Source organism: Aquila chrysaetos, chromosome 3, assembly GCF_900496995.4.
Source record: "Aquila chrysaetos chrysaetos chromosome 3, bAquChr1.4, whole genome shotgun sequence".
In the NCBI taxonomy this organism is placed as follows: domain Eukaryota; kingdom Metazoa; phylum Chordata; class Aves; order Accipitriformes; family Accipitridae; genus Aquila; species Aquila chrysaetos.
This window is the reverse complement of record NC_044006.1, coordinates 61421527-61440233: the sequence shown is the minus strand read 5'-3', so window position 1 is coordinate 61440233 and position 18707 is coordinate 61421527. Positions and strand designations below refer to the sequence as shown.

General features: G+C 40.5%; 1 protein-coding gene across 10 annotated transcripts in view; it reads left to right on the top strand.

Moving 5' to 3' along the window:
- The first annotated feature begins 333 nt into the window (after positions 1–333).
- MPP7 (membrane palmitoylated protein 7) overlaps positions 334–18707 on the top strand; it is a 156179-nt gene continuing 137805 nt past the window's right edge. For 4 of the 10 annotated variants that reach the window (XM_030009142.2, XM_030009141.2, XM_030009135.2 and 1 more), the window contains exons 1-2: positions 335–471; positions 5870–5944. The gene's annotated coding sequence lies outside the window, so the exon portion shown is untranslated. Of the gene's footprint in view, positions 472–1043; positions 1171–2378; positions 2443–5869; positions 5945–13796; positions 13903–18707 lie in introns of those variants that run through there. The other 6 variants (XM_030009138.2, XM_030009140.2, XM_030009137.2 and 3 more) reach the window with 5 other exon arrangements.

Below are 18707 nucleotides of genomic sequence, written 5' to 3'. Positions count from 1 at the left end.
CGAACTGCGAGAAGGCTCGACCCCGCGGGCGGACGCACGAGGGGCCTGGCAGTGGGACCACCGCGGAGCAGCGGGGGAGCAGCGGGAGCACCACCGCCGCCGCCGCCAGGGAAGCGCGACCACCCGCTCCCGCCGAGCCCCCCGCCACCGGGCGTCACGCGACCTCCGCGGGGCGGGCCACCGCCTTCCCCCGCGGCCAATCGGCGCTCCGCTTCGCGCGGTCCTCCCTCCTCTAGCCAATAGAGCGCGAGCCTGTCCTTGGCGTGTGTCTGTGTACGGGGCGGTGTCCTGGCGAGCGGCCGTTGGGCTCCGCGGCGCGCGGAGCCCCGCCCCGGTGGGAGGGGCCCGGCGCGCCCGGCCCGGCCCAGCGCGGCGGCGGCGGTCGGCGGCGATGGGGAGCCGGGGCGCGCGTCTCCGCGGGTAGAGGGAGGCTGGGGCGCGCCCGCCGCCACCCGGGAGGCCCGGTCGCAGGTAGGAGCCGCAGCCGCGGCCACCGCGGCGCGCAGGCGCCTCCTCGGGACGAGCGGTGCCGCGCGCGGGGGTTCGCGCGCTGGCGGGGGGCCCCGCGTTCCCCCCGGGGCCGGGGCGGGCGCTGGGCGCCGCCGGGGCGGGGGGCTCCGAGGGGCGCGGCGGGGCCGTGTTGTGCCGGCGGGACCGCGGGGGGGTCGGCTGGCGAGCGAGGGGATGCGGCAGGTGCCGGGGTGTGTGTGTGGGGGGGGGGGTCGGTGCCCCCTGCGCGGGGCGCCGGTTCCAAGATGGCCCCCGCCCCCCCCGGCCATCCGCCGCCCGGGGGAGCCCCCCGGGCTTGTGCGAGGCGCCCGGGCGGCGCGGGGGTTTCCCTCGGGCTGAGGCGGCTGCCGCGGCGGCACCGTGAGGGGAGGTCTCGGTCCGCGCCCGCGGGAGGCAGGCCCGGAGCGGAGACCTCCCCGCGGGCACGGCGGCGAAATCCAGCCGGTGGGCGAGAGGGCGGGGGAGAGGTGGATTTAATCACGGCTAGTGCTGCGGCTGTGCATCGCTTTTAAAACCTGCCGGGCCGTCGGGAGGGGTTGAGGAGGGAGAGCTCGTTTATAGCAAGCAATGGATGCGACGAAACCATTAAGTGACATCAGGCTACGCGGCCGGACTCGGGAGACCTGTAAACTCTAATTTGTAGGTTATCGGTACTCCGAGGTATTTTTATGAATCGGCTGAGAATAACTTAATTCACCCGTGAAACCAGCTCCTTGCTGATTTTTATTAATGCCTACGTTTAATCTGTGTTGAGCAACAGAGTTATTAATTTGGCACGTTACATGTGAAGAACGTAAATGATGATAGCTGATGTAAGAGCTCGGAAGAGCAGTAGATGCCTTTGCACGCTACTTTTGTGCTTTCACCTCCGAATTCCTAGCTTTGTTTTATTTAATCTGTACTTATAACAAACCGCCTTTCTACGTTTCCAGAGCTTTTCCTTTGATTTGATTTTTTTAAACAGCTCACCACACCTTTGTCTTTCCTTCCCTCTAAATAAACTGTAGAATAACATCAGGGGCAATGGCTTTCAGTCATTTTTGGAGTTCTTCCTTTTGAAGAAGATTGAATAGTCTGGACAGTGGTGACCAGCATCTTTAGACCTCATGATGATCTTCAGTACTCGAATTCAGCATTTGTTTTTTACAGTTAGGTTTTTTGGCTGAGGTTCAGAGTTCTTATTTTAAGTTTACTTACATTGAGAGCTGCACTTTAATGAGGCATGTTTTTTATTAAACCTATCTTTTGTAGGTGTTCATTTTAAAATATAGTAAATAGAATTTTGGTATGAATTATTATCATCATCCTTCGGGTCCCTTTTATGGAGGGATGTTTACATCTTGGCCATATTTACAGAAATATCTTACTTCATTTAGAACTAGGTTGTTCACTTACTGAAAGTATTGTTTGCTCTAATTCATGTGGATGATCAGATCTCTAATTTCACTTAGAATTAACATTAGGATTTTGCTAGATATCACCGTTTGGATTGAGTAAATTTTTTTGTATTCAGAATGGGTGATTGCATGTAGCTTCTAAAAGCTGTCTTAAAGCAACAATTAATTTAGGTTTGGGGATTTAATCCCGTGGAGCTAGGGAATGAATGAATGAGACTCATCAGTTTCAACTGTGCCTGTTTATTCATCAGAATGAAAAGAAGTAAAGATGTAACCTAAACAGTGAAAAGTTGATTTAAGTGATTGCAGACTCATAGTAGCTTTGGACTTCAATGTGCATGTGTTTATATTTACATGTGTACACTTAAAAGGAGATGGAGGAAGTCCCAGAGCTGCAGATTGCTGTCAACTGGCAAAGTACATCAAGGAAGGGTTGCTGTATGTTTACTCTGTTCTTGTTCTCTTCTTTAGGCATCCACTAGCAGTCCTTATTAGAGACAGGATACTGTGTTAGATGGACCTTGAACCTGAGCTAGTATGGCATTTTTCTGTTTGTAATAAAATGTTTTCCGTGTAATAGCATGCCATTTGGAATTTAAATTTTAAATTAGGCATGTGTCAGAGCTGTAAGTTTTTCAGAGTACGGTATAAAAGTCAATACCACGTGCAGAGAAAGCAGGCTAATGAATGTATTATTACTTTGGATGCTTATTTGCATTTTTGCTAATCCTTATAGGACATCCCAACTCCGGACAGAAAACATACTTGTGACCGTTTCCTAAGTGGCAACTTCCAGTTTTTTACCGAGTGCCTTGTGGAAGTACTGTGCTTCTCACGAAGATGTTGTTGTTGGAATGTGCTGCAACTCCCATCTGTTCTTAGATGTTGCAACGTTGCCTTTCACTGCAACTCCAGCCTTAGTTCTGCTTCCCTGCACTGAATCTCCCCTTTTTACGTGGCAAGCGCCTGCGCAACCATGAGCCTTTCATTTATCTCTAGCATATGGAAGGGAGCAGAAGGGATCTATAAAAAGTAGTTCAGTAGCATCTTCCCTCTAAACTGGTTCCTCTGTGTTAAAGTTTACTGTAGAACTTGCTATGATAATTAGTAAAAGCAGGAAAAAAAGATCTGGTCTTGCTGCTAGCGAAGTGTCTGTTAGTTGTCTTCTAGAGTATCTTTTGGAAAGTTGTTGCAGTGAATTAAGCAAGTTTCACCAACTAGAACTACGTGAATTATGTGTAGGAATCATGAAAGCTTCCCACATAGTTGTGCTAATGCAGTTTAATCCCAGCCTGTGGTGTATATACTCTTCCTGACCCCATCTCCTGAAAAGTTTTCATCCTGATTGCTACTGTTTCTTGTTCATTGAGGAAAAGATGCAGTATATTAACTCATCACTTCCTAGTTTTAGTCTTACAAATATAATAATATAACACAATTCATTATTCCTGCTTTCAGTGGATTGTGGGTGTTTACATCACAAGTGATACCGTACTTATCTAATACAGTCCCTTGCCATGTGTTACAGAAGTAGAGAGGCAGGGAGCAAGCATTACTTAATACACTTCAAATAACTTTTACGATGCAGTATCCTTAATATCCCTTGACAGTTCAGACCACTAGCTCTTGTCTCATGTCATGGTGGCTGTATGGCAGGTCTGAGAACAGGTCCGACTGTGTTTTCATATTTTGCAGAACCATTTTGAGCATTTCCGTGAAGTATTCGGTAAAGTTCTTTGGCAAGTGAGTTTCCAAAGACAGTGACAAACGATAGAGATACATTGACATGCTCTTTTTTTCAGCTAGCAGTCTTGCATTTAGGGGAAAACCAGCAGAAAGCAAAAATAGCGCATGTCTGAAGATGCACAAAACTTTACTTTGGTGTTCTTGAATATCTACATTCACTATGCTTAGCTACCAAAGAACACAACTTGAATTTTCCCCCCACTTCGGAAGACTAACAAATTCCATGTGTTCTTAAGCAATAGCATTAAGCCAGACTAGTTTTCAGCACTCCAGGTTTTGTCCTGAAAATGGTTTATCAATCCACATTATGAATCATGGTGTTACAGATGCACACATAACCAAATCCAACAGGTGTTAAAACTCAGATTTATTCTTCAGTAAAAAGTTAGTTAGAAGTCCGGTAACATCTTATAAAACCACAGGCTCAATGATGTAAAGAGAACTAATACTACACAGCCGACTCAAGAATCCCCAAGATTTAAAGTGATGGCTCCAAAATGTGCGTATCACTCACCCAAAAGCTGAGGGCTCTCTCCCTCGAGGAGTTACCTCGCGTGGTGCCCCGGCCGGAGGGGGAGTCCCCGACTGCAGACCCGCTGCTCCGAGGAGGACTGATTCCCGCGTGTCCTCCGGCGGGACCCTGTTTATACCCCTGTCGAATCTGACCTGTGGTCATTTAATCCCTATTGGCCAAGAAGGTCACTCGGTGTACCTGGCACGTCTCGATTGGCCAGTTCAAATTTCAACCTACAGCCTCTAGGGTTTAGGTTTTTTTTTCTTTCCCCTTCTCCCTGCCTGGAGAAGTTTCGTTTCCTGCTGGCGGGATGGGGGGTGTGTGTAGTGCCATACATGGGTAGAATCAATCTTATCTCCCAGTTGTTAGCTCTGGAGAAAAGATGAGCTGCTAATGTAAAAGGGTTTCAGTATATTTAATCTCCTGGGTTCACATCTTGTTACTGTGGCCAACATCTTGGTTTTTGTTGCTTTTCCATTCATCTGTGAAGGCTAATGTGATCCCACTATTGCTGTTCTTTTGTTACTTATATGAAATAATAGATCAAACTAAAATCCAGCCTAGATAGTACCCCCTTAAAGTATGTAATATTTTAATACAAGAATATTTTAACAGAAGAAAAAAAAATAATCTTTGGCAGTTTTTTGCTAGTTTTAAAGAACAAAAATTCAAGCTTTCTTAGTTCTCAAACCATGTGCAATATGGTCCATGATGTAATAAGCCTGCAACCTAAAGTTCCTGAAATTAACTCATTGTTTACATCCTCAATGGTATCAGTATTTAAAGATAATCATTGAACCAATCCATAAACTATAACTACAAACTATACTATAGAACTATGAAATTGGAGATGTGAAGATTGTAGTTTGCAGTGTGCGGAAGAAATAATGACATATGAACATGGAAAGAATAGGCCCATCTTGATGTTTTCCTCCCTGTTTTGACTGTTAGGTGCTTGCCATACATGTAACAGGGTTGCCGTGGTTCTGTTCCCCCACGTCCATTCTGTGGTCCGCTGCTCCATTTCTGCTCCTGCAGTTCATTGCCAAGAGGAGACATCAGGTGTTTTCAGTTTGTATGAGAAGTAGGCAGTGCAGAATGCCAGGTGGAGTGTTGAGAAAGACATTTGCTGAATGTCAGTGTGCACAGCTAGTAATGGTTTTGAGGTTATTGCTGACTTTCCAAAGCAGAGTGATTAGCTATCATGAAGCAAAGAAATGAGCATCTTTACTACAAGCATGAAGTCACAAGTGCTTAAAGGGTTTTCAATATGGACCCATTAAGTGCAGTGGGAGAAGGCTTACACTTAAGGTTTTGTACCAGAACTTGCATGTTGTTCACATATAAAGCATGATTATATGTCTGTGAAGTCTTATGGATATTTATACCTTAGATAAAGCTTACCTGTACCCATTTGGAAATCATCATTTTGCTTAATTACTGCTTTGAGACCAATTTGTCTAGGACAGGCATGGAGGCAGAACAGATTTGCAACCTGAAATCCTCTCTCTCCCTGGCTTAAATAAATCTCTTCTGACTTTTCTTATTTCTGCAGGGCTTCATAGAGAAACAGTCATTGGGAAGTGAACTACTTTAAACTTATGCTCCTAACACTTAGAATAAAAGCATGAAAATATGTAGCATTTCCAACACTGACTAGAACCAGTGTCATATTACTATTAACCTTTCCTTTTTCTTCCAGGCTCCATAGGTTCTCAGCTCCACAGTTTGGAAAATGCGATCTTAAGTCCCTGTTGAAGTAAAGACGGTCATCCAGGTAGGACTACTTTATGATTACTCTTTTTTTGCCCACCATTTTCTGATACTGGACTAGGCTGTTGCTTGTTTTCTACGGTCCTGAACATGGTGTGGATTAGTATGAAAGAACAAGAATAATTTAATATCATGCTTAGTATTAATAAATAAAGCTGTGAAACGCCTTTGTACCAATATGTGGTCTAAGTAGTCTTAATTGTGTGTTGCTTTATTGTCTTGTAAAGACAGCCTCTTTTTTGAGTCAAGACTGAATAAATTTTCTTATGTTATTTCATTATATAAGATGGTATAAGTTTTGAAAAAATAGGAAACTGTATTGCTAATACAGCCAACAGTTGATGATGACTGACTACAAAACACATTGCACTATAAATTGTGTAACAAGTTTAAGTGTAGAGTAAAACTTCTTCAGAGCTACTAATTATGTCTCAGAACTTGGAAATGTACACATCCATTTATATAAAGAGCATAGAAAAATCTTTATTGCATTCATAATGTATTGTTTGGTGGACTGAGCTTGGCTCTAGTAAATGAAGCTGTTCCAGAAGGAACAATGTAGTTTCAGATACGAAATGCAGAGCTGCAATGTGCCATGAATGCTATCTAAAGAAATGGAATTGACATTGCTAATTATAAATAAAAGAGAGTGGAATATAATTATTTCACACATTACATGTGGCCAAATCAGAAGCTTCAACTGGCAGATGGAGAGGGTTTTTTTGTGTTTTTAGAAACACCTTGCAAGTTCAGCTGATAGAAAGCCTTGCTTTTTTTATCACAGTCCAGAAGAGTTGCAAAAAGAGAACTGATCTAAAGAAACAGTCTTAAATGTCTTCTCAGAGGTTTGACAGATACTGTAATGAAGGTTTTCAATGGCTTAACAGATACTGTGATAGAGTTTTTCAATGAATAGCTGTTCACGAGCAGTTAATTATCTCATTGTAATCTGGGTCACTTGGGAAGCTGTGAACACAGTTAACTTTGTGTTAGGATTGCATTGTAAGTGAAATGTGTGTTTCTAAGAGGGAATGCTGAAGCTGCATCATCTTGAGACTAGCAGTGCTGGAGAAGCGACCAAAACCAACTTCTGAACGAGCAGCTTGCTCCCTTGTTAAGGTGAATAGAGGCTAAAGTCTAATGAGGGTATGAAATCTACTCTGCAGGTCATATCTAAAAATCCTGGCTCCTCCCCTAATGCTGTCCCTCCTAGCAGCCCAAGGCACAGTTACTGCTGCTCCCACCAGGACAAACAGCAGCCCTTTGTTAGCTGCCTTGCCTGGGGCACACCCTATCCTGGCTTTGCTGCTGCTCTCTTGCCATCTGTAGATCCTAGAGACCCTGAAAGGAGCCTTTTGCTGTCCAATCTCCAAGGTTAACTGATTCAGTAAGTCTATGTTACCTCCAGTACGTACATAGCTAACTTGTAACTTCAGTCCTGCCAACTTAAGTTCTAGCATTTAATTTCCTATGGGGAAAGGAACATCCAGGCAGTACCATAGAGGTGTTGTAGGTTCCTTATTTAAAGATTGGTTACTTCTCCAAAGATCCAAATCTGTTACTTTAATAACATCAAAATGAGATGTGCTAGAAATTTTGTCCTGGTGTTAAGAAGACACAAGAAGTACTATGGCCCAGCAAGTCAAACAGCTCCGATCGAACTGCAGTGCATGGCTCCCTGCTTTGAAAGCTTGTTGTGTGTTTGAAATATGATACAGACAGTGACTTGGACCACCTTCCAGCTGCCATGAACAGTCTGAGCAAGGGTATCGAAATGGCAAACAAACCTCAGGGGATAAAACTGTGAATGGCATGCTTTGAGGTAAGTGCTGAGTGGTGCCTTTGGTCCCTCATCTGTGTGCTGTGAGAGTCATGTGCCTGGGCCCTGAGACCTGGAACAGGTCGGCGAGACACCCTGGGTGCTTCTTAGGGAAGACTATCCAGCTTCAAGAAACCTTAATGGTTAAAACGGAGAGCAAAAATAATGTGCAGCAGCTGAGACTGAGGCTCTTAAGAGAGAAGTCAGTCATCCAGCAAACACATTTTTGGAAGGAGTGTAGAAAAGTTGGATGTTGTCCTTTGTTTAGAACCATGGCTGCAGCTAGCATATGTGGATGGTTGAATAGCGTCGTGGTTTCCCTCTGTTTGTTTCTGCTGGAAGATAACTACTTCTAGTGGATAGTGGGCATGCTAGCACCCAGACCAAAGGAGAAATTGTGACTGGAAATAGCAGATTTTGGGACTGCAACAGTGAAGGAAAATGTCTTCCTGGGCAATTAGATCCGGAAAGTTCTGCTGTGAGTGCCACGAAGGGAAGGATTCATAAGGTAGTTACTGGGGGAAGCAGGAATCAAAGGAATAGTTTGACAATTGGAAAAAATTTGAAAACTTTATTGTGCCAGCTGTAAAAGGCTTTTGTTTCCTAGAAGCTATGACAACCATTTTCTAACACTGTGTACTCTATTCAATATTAATTATTTTAACTCCTGATTTCATTATAAATATGCATTTATTACTTAATAAATTCATTCTCATTAGGGCTTTTTACTGAACTTGTTCACAGTGATAAATGAAGACTGTTACATACCTTCATTTCAAAAGGAAAAAAGGTTGGGGTGGGAATAGAAGGGTGTTGGAAACCAATACAGAAATTTGGCTAAAAGGAAGAATCTGTAGCTGACATGGCTATGGAGGAAGAGTTTAAATATTTTACGTACAGAAGAATGTTATCACAGAGTTGTAAAACATTTTTTTTCCTTAGATTTCTGATTTTAAAAGTAATGTAAAGACATTAATATGACAAATATTTGAATTTTGGAAAGAAAACCCCCCACATTCCACACAGCACTGGAGTCTTAGGTGATACCTGTTAGGAAAGGTTTGCAATCTCAATAACCTTTTCTCAGAGTAGGACCTGGCTGATCTGCTAATTATATTTAATAAGTCATAGAATAGAATACCAAGGAAACTTCAGAAACTTTGCAAAATACTACTTTTCTTTTCATATTTGGAGAAGAAATAGTGGGGGGTGACCCAAATAATTACCGGTTGGTTATTGTAACCTTAACTGACTGAAATAAAGTAATAACTGACATCTGTAACATGAAGACAAGTAGTCTCAACGCAGAAACTCTTTATCAGTGGTTCAATTCTGGCTCAGCAAATCAAAGGTGGTATTAGATTTTTTTTTTTTTTTAATTGTTCAGAATTAAAACATCCTGTAGGAAGATAGGTTTTGGTTAAATACTCTTTTTCCTGCTTTATGAATAGAGGCAGACAGAAGCTGTAACACAATGTTTAATTCTGTAACTTTGTTGTGTAGGTGGACAAGTGTAATCAATGATGACAGTTGAGTAAATGCTACTTCATTAATCTTGGATTTACATTTTACTCCTCAGACTTCCAGCTTTATCACACTATTTAATGAGTTCCAGCTAGTGGTTTTGACTTCCTATGGGTGATAGCAATTAAATTTGAAAGAAAACAGGAGGCATTCTGGTTGCTTTATTCAAGGGCTGAACTCACCATTTTACATGCTGCTAGCTTGCATCAGGGAATTAGATGTCCCACCTTATTATATCAGTTATTCTGTCTTCTCTAATGCTTTCATCTAGCTTGGATATAGCATTAATATTTAAAATGTATGTATCAATTCAATAGACACGTGCATTACTTACCAAAACACTGCAGCTTATTAAAATAAAGCTGCTGTTATCATAGCTAAAAGTCTCTGGAATGACATGTAGTGCCAGCAGGTGCATTGTACATTTTCACAAGCTGGTCAGTTGAGATGGTGGTGGTACTTCAGGAAGAAAAAACACCTTCTTGATTATACAAATGGAGTATCTCCAGATTCCTGAAAAGAAAACATGGCATGCACGGTAATGTGGTCTAAGACTAACAGCCTACAGGAACAGGAAAGCATTCATTGAAAGTAATCAGACCCTCTGTGGCTGTTCAGTGTGCTTGTATTAACAGTTTCCAGTATTTATTAAGAGTTTCCAGTATGTCAGGGCAGCTATATGTGTTAATTGAGATTTCTTTTATTTGGCCACATTGTGAAGATGTAAGTAACAAATTAAGTTATTCACAGTTGTCCAAAAGCAGGTCTCATCTTGTATTGTGGTACTTATGATTAAGTATTTGTTTAGCTGTTAGTTTGCAGCTCATAAGGTCTCTCAGCACTGGGATAAAAATAAGAGCGTGTCCTTCCTCAGTGCCTGCACAGGACGTGGATGGAGCTGCTGTGTTCTGTCTGCAGGATTCCAGCACGCTTCTGTTGCTTCTGGCTCCCAATGTACAAGGACAATGTCCTCACTACAGAGGCCAGATGTCTTTATCCCTTTCCTTCTCATTCACTGGCTGGTCAAATTCAAATGCTGATTTCCCTTCTATTTAGGTGTGCATTTGAGAGGATAGTAAGCAAAGGGCTAAACTTTCCTTTCGTGCCCTCCAATTAGTGCTGGCCTTGCGTCTTATGTGCTAGCCATCATACATGAATTAAAAGCATACTGTTACCCTCTTCCTCTTTCAAGCAGGGCTTGGTTTTGATTCTGCCTTAACAAATGTTAATGTCTCACTGCTGGTTAATGTCTCACTGCTGTTGCTGCCATATATCTTTGCCTGGGTAATGGAAATTGTGTCCTCTTCCTCTGTATCTCTTTTGCTGCCTTTTGAAAGAAACAGGTTTCTCTGTAGTACTTGGAATGCTTTTTAGAGACCTTACATGTAATAATATATTGTTCTGAATTAGTAAGTAACGATAGGACCTTTTCTTCTCCAAAACTCATTCTTGAGTAGTATGCCGAGATGTTTTCTCCCCACTTGAATGCTTGACTAGAGAGATGAGTTTTGATAATGGGCGTGTGTGATAGGCACACATAGACTGCTTCCCCAATGGAGAGGTAAGAATATGCCACAGCCTGACTGAAAGCCTCATGTCTGGTTACCCAGTGCCAAATGTTGTGATGTTTTTTACGGTGTTATGTTTTCTTTGCTGGGTATAGACTGTAATAGGAAAGGTAATCCGAAGTCTAGTGTTTACATTGTTGCAGAGCCACTTACAAATTTAGAAACTAGAAGTTACAAACACATGGGAAACTACACACTTCCTCTTATTTGTAATTAGATTTTTTTTTTTTTTCTGGAGGTTGGATGTTTTTATGCATAAACTCTTTCTCGTATGCACTTTTACTATACATAAATATTATCTCATAGTGTATGTACTCAAGTACAAGACAGCCCTCACTGCAAGGAGACTGAATGTGTTTTTGTGTGCACGCATCTACAGCTGTTATTAAGAGAAACATTTGACCCTGAGTTTTAGATAATTGTTGCAGCAAACCGCTCTCACTAATGAGTCTTCCCCACCTCCTTTGACAGTGAAACCTTTTTTAGGGCAGGGGAAGAAAGTGAAAAGAATGATGAGGTGAAGAAAGGAAAATGTCAGGTGCTTGCCATTCTTTTAGTAGAATCAGCATGTTTCAGGAAAAATTCTTGCTGAACTTCTGATGGAAGAGAATAGAGTAGTAGTACTGTACCCCTGGAAAAAATGAAGCTAAAAGAAAAGCTCATCTAATCTACTGGATCCTACAGGAATCCTGTAACTAAAAGAGGAATAGTAAAAACTTTAAATAAAAGCCTCTTTTCTAAGGAGTCAAGGGATGAGCTATTCTGGTCTCCAAGTAATAAACTGGTTTCAGCCCTAGCAGATGAATTAATGTCACAGTACCGCTGTCTAGGTCAGTGGTTCCCAGTCAGTAAGTTGCGTTGTCATGGGGCATAGTGTTTGTTCTACTTCTCTTTGTTAGACAATACTGAAGAGAGAATAGTATGATCAGGCTGGCTTGGACTTCTCCTTGTAATATTTCCTGACTTGATGTGTCTCCATGTAGCTCAAGCAGGCTGTGTTCTGGCTGTCCAGATGAGGCAGATTTCTCTCTGTTGCTGGTATCTCATCAGAGGGTCGCTGATTTGATGTTTTGTCACGGGAGTCTTTGGGTTATGATTTAGCGTGTGATTGTACCAGCTGCCAGAATGTCCTGTGTAGTTCTATGAACTTGGAATTAAATATAAATTAAGAAAGAAAAAAAAAAAGCTAATAAAACCTGCAAGTTTGTGTGACTTTATCAGCCTGAGACTTGGCATAAACAACTACATCTGAGATCCAGAATTTGTATACAGGAATCACCCCAGTCATATTTCCAAGATAGTATTTCAAAATCATTGTTTCAAAATAATGTACTAAAAAAACCCCTGTGCTACTTGGGACACAGGATTCCTTTGCTGTCATTGCAGTGGCAGAGCAAAATCATTCAGGCTGCCTGGAAACCAGCCAGGGATGAGTGTAGGAGAATAATCAGAATATCTGACAGGGAATTCTGTAAATTGTCTATGGGTGCAGCTTGGATGAAACAGAAGACAGAAAGCAAGTGCATTTTGAGTTAGGTGCAATTCTTAATGTCTGCGTGTTTTCTGAGTGCTCTAAGTTAGTTTTGTATAGACACCTTTTCCTTTTGTATGCTTTGCAGTGCTTTACAGTGTTTCTGAAGAGTTCAGTTTGCCTTTTTTAATGCTTATCTTAAGGTAAAATCCTTTTGTGATACAAAGTAGTCTTTCTAACTTTATTCCAGTTTAAGATAAGTTTGTGCAAAAGTGAATTACACTTCAAGCAATTTGTGTGTTTACAGTTTTGTAATATTTAGAGGGATGAAAACCCGTTCAAGTAGATTTCATCCTACGATTTAGCTACTTTTGTGTCAGATTGCTGAATGTCAAAATTTATGTCAGAATGCATATATATTATATTGTTGTAGTTTTGTAATTTGATGTCTAATCCTATAGCAAAATAATCAAAACAGTTTTTCAACAGTTAAGATAACTGAAATTTATCTTATTAGTATCCAATATACCTTTTTCTGTATGTGATGGGGAGAAATGCAGCTGAAGTTGAGATGAGTAATCCCACTTCCTGGTACTAGAGAGATCACTTGGTGGGTTACGAGGAGGCTGTTACATAGTCCAAAGAGCAGAAATCCATTTGTTACTTCCAGAAGAAAAATGATCAAAGGCTGGAGGTGGAGCTGCAACAAGGATTTGAAAGTGGTCATATGAGCTTTGCATCTGTTGCTAAGGCCCAACTTGCTGAGATTAGTAGGGTAGGTCAAGCAAAATATGTCCTCTTATGCTCAGCAGGGCTGGTGGGAAGTCCTTGGTAGTATCTTCTTTCAGCATACTTTTTTTAAACTTGTCTGAATTATGCAGTCATGTCTGGAATATACTAGAAATCAGATCTGCAGGCTCTCAGAGTGAATAAAAGTGTATGCTATTTTGATGACAAGTTTAAAAAAGCATTGGTATTCTAATATAAGCAGATGAACTAAAATGGTAGGAAAATGTTGTGGTGTGATATAAACTAACTGAAAATGGATTGTAATACTCCTTTGCAACTACCATGCTCTGTGCTTCGCAAAGAGAATAAAGCTAAGAAAATACAGTTGGAGATTAATTTACATAAACTTTACTGCTCGGACACAAGTTTTATTCTTGTTCTGCAAAACTTTTCTATGTGTTTAACCACAATGGTTTTGCAAGGGATAAGGAGAGGGGAAATCAACTGAAAAAAAGGAAATGCCTTTGAATTCTAAATTTAAAGTGAAATTGTGTGCTTATTAAGGAAAAATTATATACTGTAGGTCTGCTGATGAGAATGTAAGAGCTGTTACCCTTTATTCAGAAGTGACCAAGAGAGGATTTATAGGAAAAGAGACTAAAAAATGGCTGTAAAGAAGCCTTTGTTTTGGTGTAGCAGTCTAGCTGTTGACAAAGATTGATATCAAAACTTTTGTCTCCGACAGACTTTGTCTGGACCATTTGTTTGATAGCAGCCAAAGAACCTGTTCTCAAAATGTGTTTTAAGTACTTATTTGAATAATTGGGTTTCAGCTATTACAACTTAACCAGGTATTATATAGAAAAAAAATATTTCCTATAGTTTGCTCTTTTATGCTGCCAGGTAATTCGCTTGTGTGTTATGAGAAGTAGTAAATGGTCGAGTTTGATTTGCCTTTGATGTACAACTCCTGATGACCACTCACACTTTCCCCTCTTCTATGAATCTCTCAGTTGTTCCATTTCAATATGAGCCTTTAGAAGGCAACAATAGGATGCATGGTGTAATCAGGGACTTTGCAAATAAGCAGGTGGAGTCTATCGGACAAACATATTTTGCAGTTTGTCTTCAATTTCAGATACCTTGCAATAATAAAACTAAGATATGAAGATCCCCCTCCAGCCAGGCCTGTACCTGTTAGTGTAAAACAGTCTCCTAGCCTGAAAGACTTGTAGGGGCAGGTAATAGTCTTTATTAAACCAACCTGTATACTTCGTTACCTGTATCTTTAGATGTCAGGCAACTTGAAAGGCTGGTGTGCCTGAAAGGCCATCTGCTTTTTCAAACTATAAAGCTTAGTCTATTAGAATATGTTATTTCTGTGGACTGATAACGTCTAACCAATTGTCTTGGAACCTCATGGTTGCTGCAGTTTTTCTGGTTAACGATATTTGGGCAAAAGTGGTGATTTGAACCCTTCAATAGCAAAGCAGTTGACAGCCAGTTTTGAATCATCCTGCCTGAGCTGAACGTAGTAATGACTGTAGCAAATAAAGGGCCTGTTGAGCATGTTAGATATAGTATTGTTTCGGGTAAGATGATCTGCTGTATGTGTGCAGATAATAGGACTGCCTAGTTGCATGGAGACCAAATAAGCTGAGCTCATTCAGATTTGGGAGCAAGTACTTCATGAGAGGTATGCTTTCTGCAGCTCTTGTTTGCAGAGGGAACAAATTTTTAGCATGAAATTATGAGAAATGAGGTTACGGGTCTAAGACATTTTATGAAAAGATACTCTGTGAAGTTTATTCTTGGCAAGTTTGTCCTGCTGTGATATTAATATCTCGTTTTGCTTTCTGTGGTATAATTATTCTTGGGTATTGCCTGACAGATGGTTATATCTTAGAGTTGTATCAGAATGATGTTATTTGCTTGACAGTTATTGTTCTCTTAGGAATGTGGGACAGGAAAGGACCTCCCTATTCAATAAGTTTATTTTCATGCTCTTGTAGGCTTTATGTCATATAGTCATAAACATATGGAGTGCTGTCTTAAAAGCAGCTGGGCCTTTTCCCCTCACTACTTTAATTGGAAGCCTGTTCCAATGCTAAATTGCCCTAAACATGAGGAAGCTGCTTGCAATGTTCAACCTAAATTTATTCATCGTCAGTTGGTAATAACCAGTTTTTGTGCCAAGATTGTCCTTTTATTTTACATATTTTTTTCTTATTATTTTGTAATTACCTCAGTGTGTTTATACACAGCCCTTGCTTTTCTGCTCAGCTTTACTTTTGCTAGGCTAAGGCCAAGTCCTTGCAGTCTCCCTTCAGTTCTGTTGTTGAAACATAGAGCAAAATGAAGGTATGAGTACTCAGAGACTCTTCAGCTTTCACTTAGCAGGTTTTTCCAGTTCCCTGAGAAGGGTGTGTCTTATTCTTTGTACTATTGCTGATAAAAGTGAATAGTAGCTTCCTTGTTATTGCAGTATACCAACAGAAACATGAAGATAGAAAATTTTGTATTTTAAACTCTCTGAACATTGTCTTTGAGTGGTGAGATTGTTCAAACAGTACAGACTCACAGTATATCCTCTAATTTAGGAATGCAGGTAATCCTATGAAAGTGGTGTTGAAAGGCAGGCAGATGTTTGATTGCTTCAAGTGCGTGGGTTCCACTTTGTATTTTTTGGGTTTTTTTCCTCAGGCTGTTAAATGTTCAGATCAGTGTTCTGTGGCTGATCTGTGCACAGACAAATTTTTTGTGCATTTTTAATGAGTTTCTGCAAAAATCTGTGATCATAGATAAGTCAGACCTGTTACAAAGGAATCAAAAACTGGAATTATGTTTAAATATTTTTCTGACTAATATTTATAGATACTTGCTACTTCTAAGGCTCTTGATAAATCAAAGTACTCTTCAAAGATTTATGTTCTTAAGATATTAATGAAAGATGTAAAAGGTGGATACATTTTGCAGAATTTAACTACAAAGTTTAAAAATAAGGGTTTGAAAAAGCTTCAGTAGGAAGACCTGACCTACTTTCTTACCATTTAAAATCCTAAAGGCTGTTGTGTCGGAAAAAATAAAACAAACACTTAACACTGTTTAAAATGCAGTGGAAGGTTTTATATCCCAGGTTTAAAAAAGAACCTAAGCCTTCTAATGTTCAACACCATAGCTCATAAAGATCAGGCTCCTGGCTAAGAAAGTATGGAGGCAGGCACCTAAGGACATATGCTGATGAGATTCTGATTTCCTGGCTAGAATTTGAAATCCATAATGTTGAGCGCTGGTGCAATGAAGCTGGTTGGTAGGAAAGCAGGGTATGCCTTTAGACATTCATATAACCCTTATATTCATCAGAAAATAAATTCCATACCATTTTCTGCAGTTTTCTATTAGGAGGATGGTTTTGATACCTATCTTATATGTAGTAGACTAGCAGTTAATTAGCTTATTTGTCCAAGAAGCAGGAGGCCTTGATTCTAGGTCTTTCTCAGCCTGAGGGAGCTCAAGCCCGCAGTTTTCTCTTCTTACAAGAGTGCCATAACCCAGTCATTCGTGCTTAGGTAAGTGACCTAACCACCAGACTGCAGATTCAGACGTCTTGCCTACTGTCTTGCATCCATCAACTTGCACTTCTAGCAGCATTATGGTCAACTTCACCAGGAAGGATGGGGCAGTCCTGTACAAAGTGCCCTGCAGCCTGATGAGTTAGGTATTCTCTTGGAACACGGATTCAATTCTTCTCTTTCCTTTCCAGGAAAGGAAATTCTACTACTGGAGAGTAGTAGAATCTACATCCAAATAATCTGGTTTTATTCTAATTTAATATTCTTCGCAATTGTTTGAGTACTGTTTTCTACTTAATGTTTGACCAGAAAATATTTTAACAACCTGATATACTGTAATAAGGAAATGGAATAATAATGGCTGTCATTGATCTCATCGCTTCTGGGGATGAAGTTGAGACTTGTTTCAATTCAGGGCTTTTTTTTTAAATTCTTACGTATTTTTTTTTTCTAAGACAGACATTTTGAATCCTGATACAGGAAAACAAAAGGGAGTTTATAGCTGGTTTTATTTAAAATAAATAAAAGATATTTTCTGTATGTGCAGGCTATACTGGGAGACCCAACTATGAATCTACTTCCAAAGTTAAAGAATTTTTTTTCTTTTCTGTTCCTAAGCAGTGGCATAACCTTTGTGCAAAAAAATCCTTCTCTCTTCAGATAAAGAAGGCAAGAGTACAGAAAATGGGAGATCTTAGAAGGGGATAACTTAGTTGGGAAACTTACTGGCTGTTAAACTTCCAAAGCATTCAAGAATAAACTTGCTGTGTGTGTTTCTATGTTGCTTGCTCCCTGTGTGATAACCCTCAAAAGTTGTGCTCCTACCTGGGCAAAGTCGTAAAAGAATGAAATTTAGCCAACTTTGGCTCTTAATGTGTCACTTACCTTGAAAGTGAAAAAAACTGTGAAAAACTTTACTCGATGAAACAATGAAAATAATCATATTAACTGTTGCTTTTTAGCTATGGCCTGTTAAATCTGTGTTTCACAGTGTGAGACAATGGTTGCCTTCACACATGAATGACTACTTTAGATATACAATTCCTGGGTGCTCTAAAGTAGCAATAATGAAAAATATGTTGAACACTGGTATGATTGCACCCTTTGGGGTTGTGTGAAGTGGAAGGAAAATATGTGTGCACGGAGGGCCATTGTGGGATTGGTTTTTGTGCCCTGTATTATCTGGAATATGAAGTAAGTGCAGACCATACATCTGATCTGCAAGACATCTTACCTTAAAGTGGTTTAGTTTTCATAGTTGGCACAGTTCACTGCAAGGAGCACATGTGCAGTGTCTTAGATACCTCAACCCGTTAGCTTCTGCCAAATTTCACTCATGTTTCCAAATGTAATATTATGCTTATGTCCTATCCTCTCTTTGGCACTGAATTCAAACAGCACCTGTTAATGTTAAGAATAAATGAAGTTACTGTAATGTTGAGGTTAAAGAGGTTTTGGTGAAAGAAAATTGGATAAAAGATTTAGATTTCCTGCCTGATTAAATATTCCAAGTGGAGTTGTTCTACTTCAGTTTTATTTAGAAGTCAGAAAGCAATATTATAATGTTAGCACATGCCTTTTTAGTAAAATCTTCTTTCATGAGCTGGTATTTACTGATATACAGTTCAAATGCTTTTAAGTAATAACCTGAAACGTGCTGGAACATCACTTTTTTGCCGAGAGATAAGTGTTTTTTCTGGAAACTTGTAATATCTCTGCATGTTGGCTGATTCTCATTTGCATTTAAATCAGCTTTCACAGAGTTGTGTAGCTTTTTGGTATTCCTCTTCAGCTTGACAGCTGAAGAATAGCAGCCGTAAGTATGAACATTAGGCTAAGGCTTACACTGCGTAGCCAACAATCATTTGTTCTGGTACTCTGCAGTAGAAATGTGAAACAAAGATTTCTTGCTGCTTCAACCATTGAACATTACTGAGATTGCTGAGTTCAGTACTGCTTTTGGACAGCATTGAAACTACTAAAAGCAATGAACATCTGTTCTGTGAATGTTACTGCTATGGGCAATGTAGGATGATGTTATTAGATGCATAATTGTTTTTCTAACACTGTAGCTGTCTTTTCAG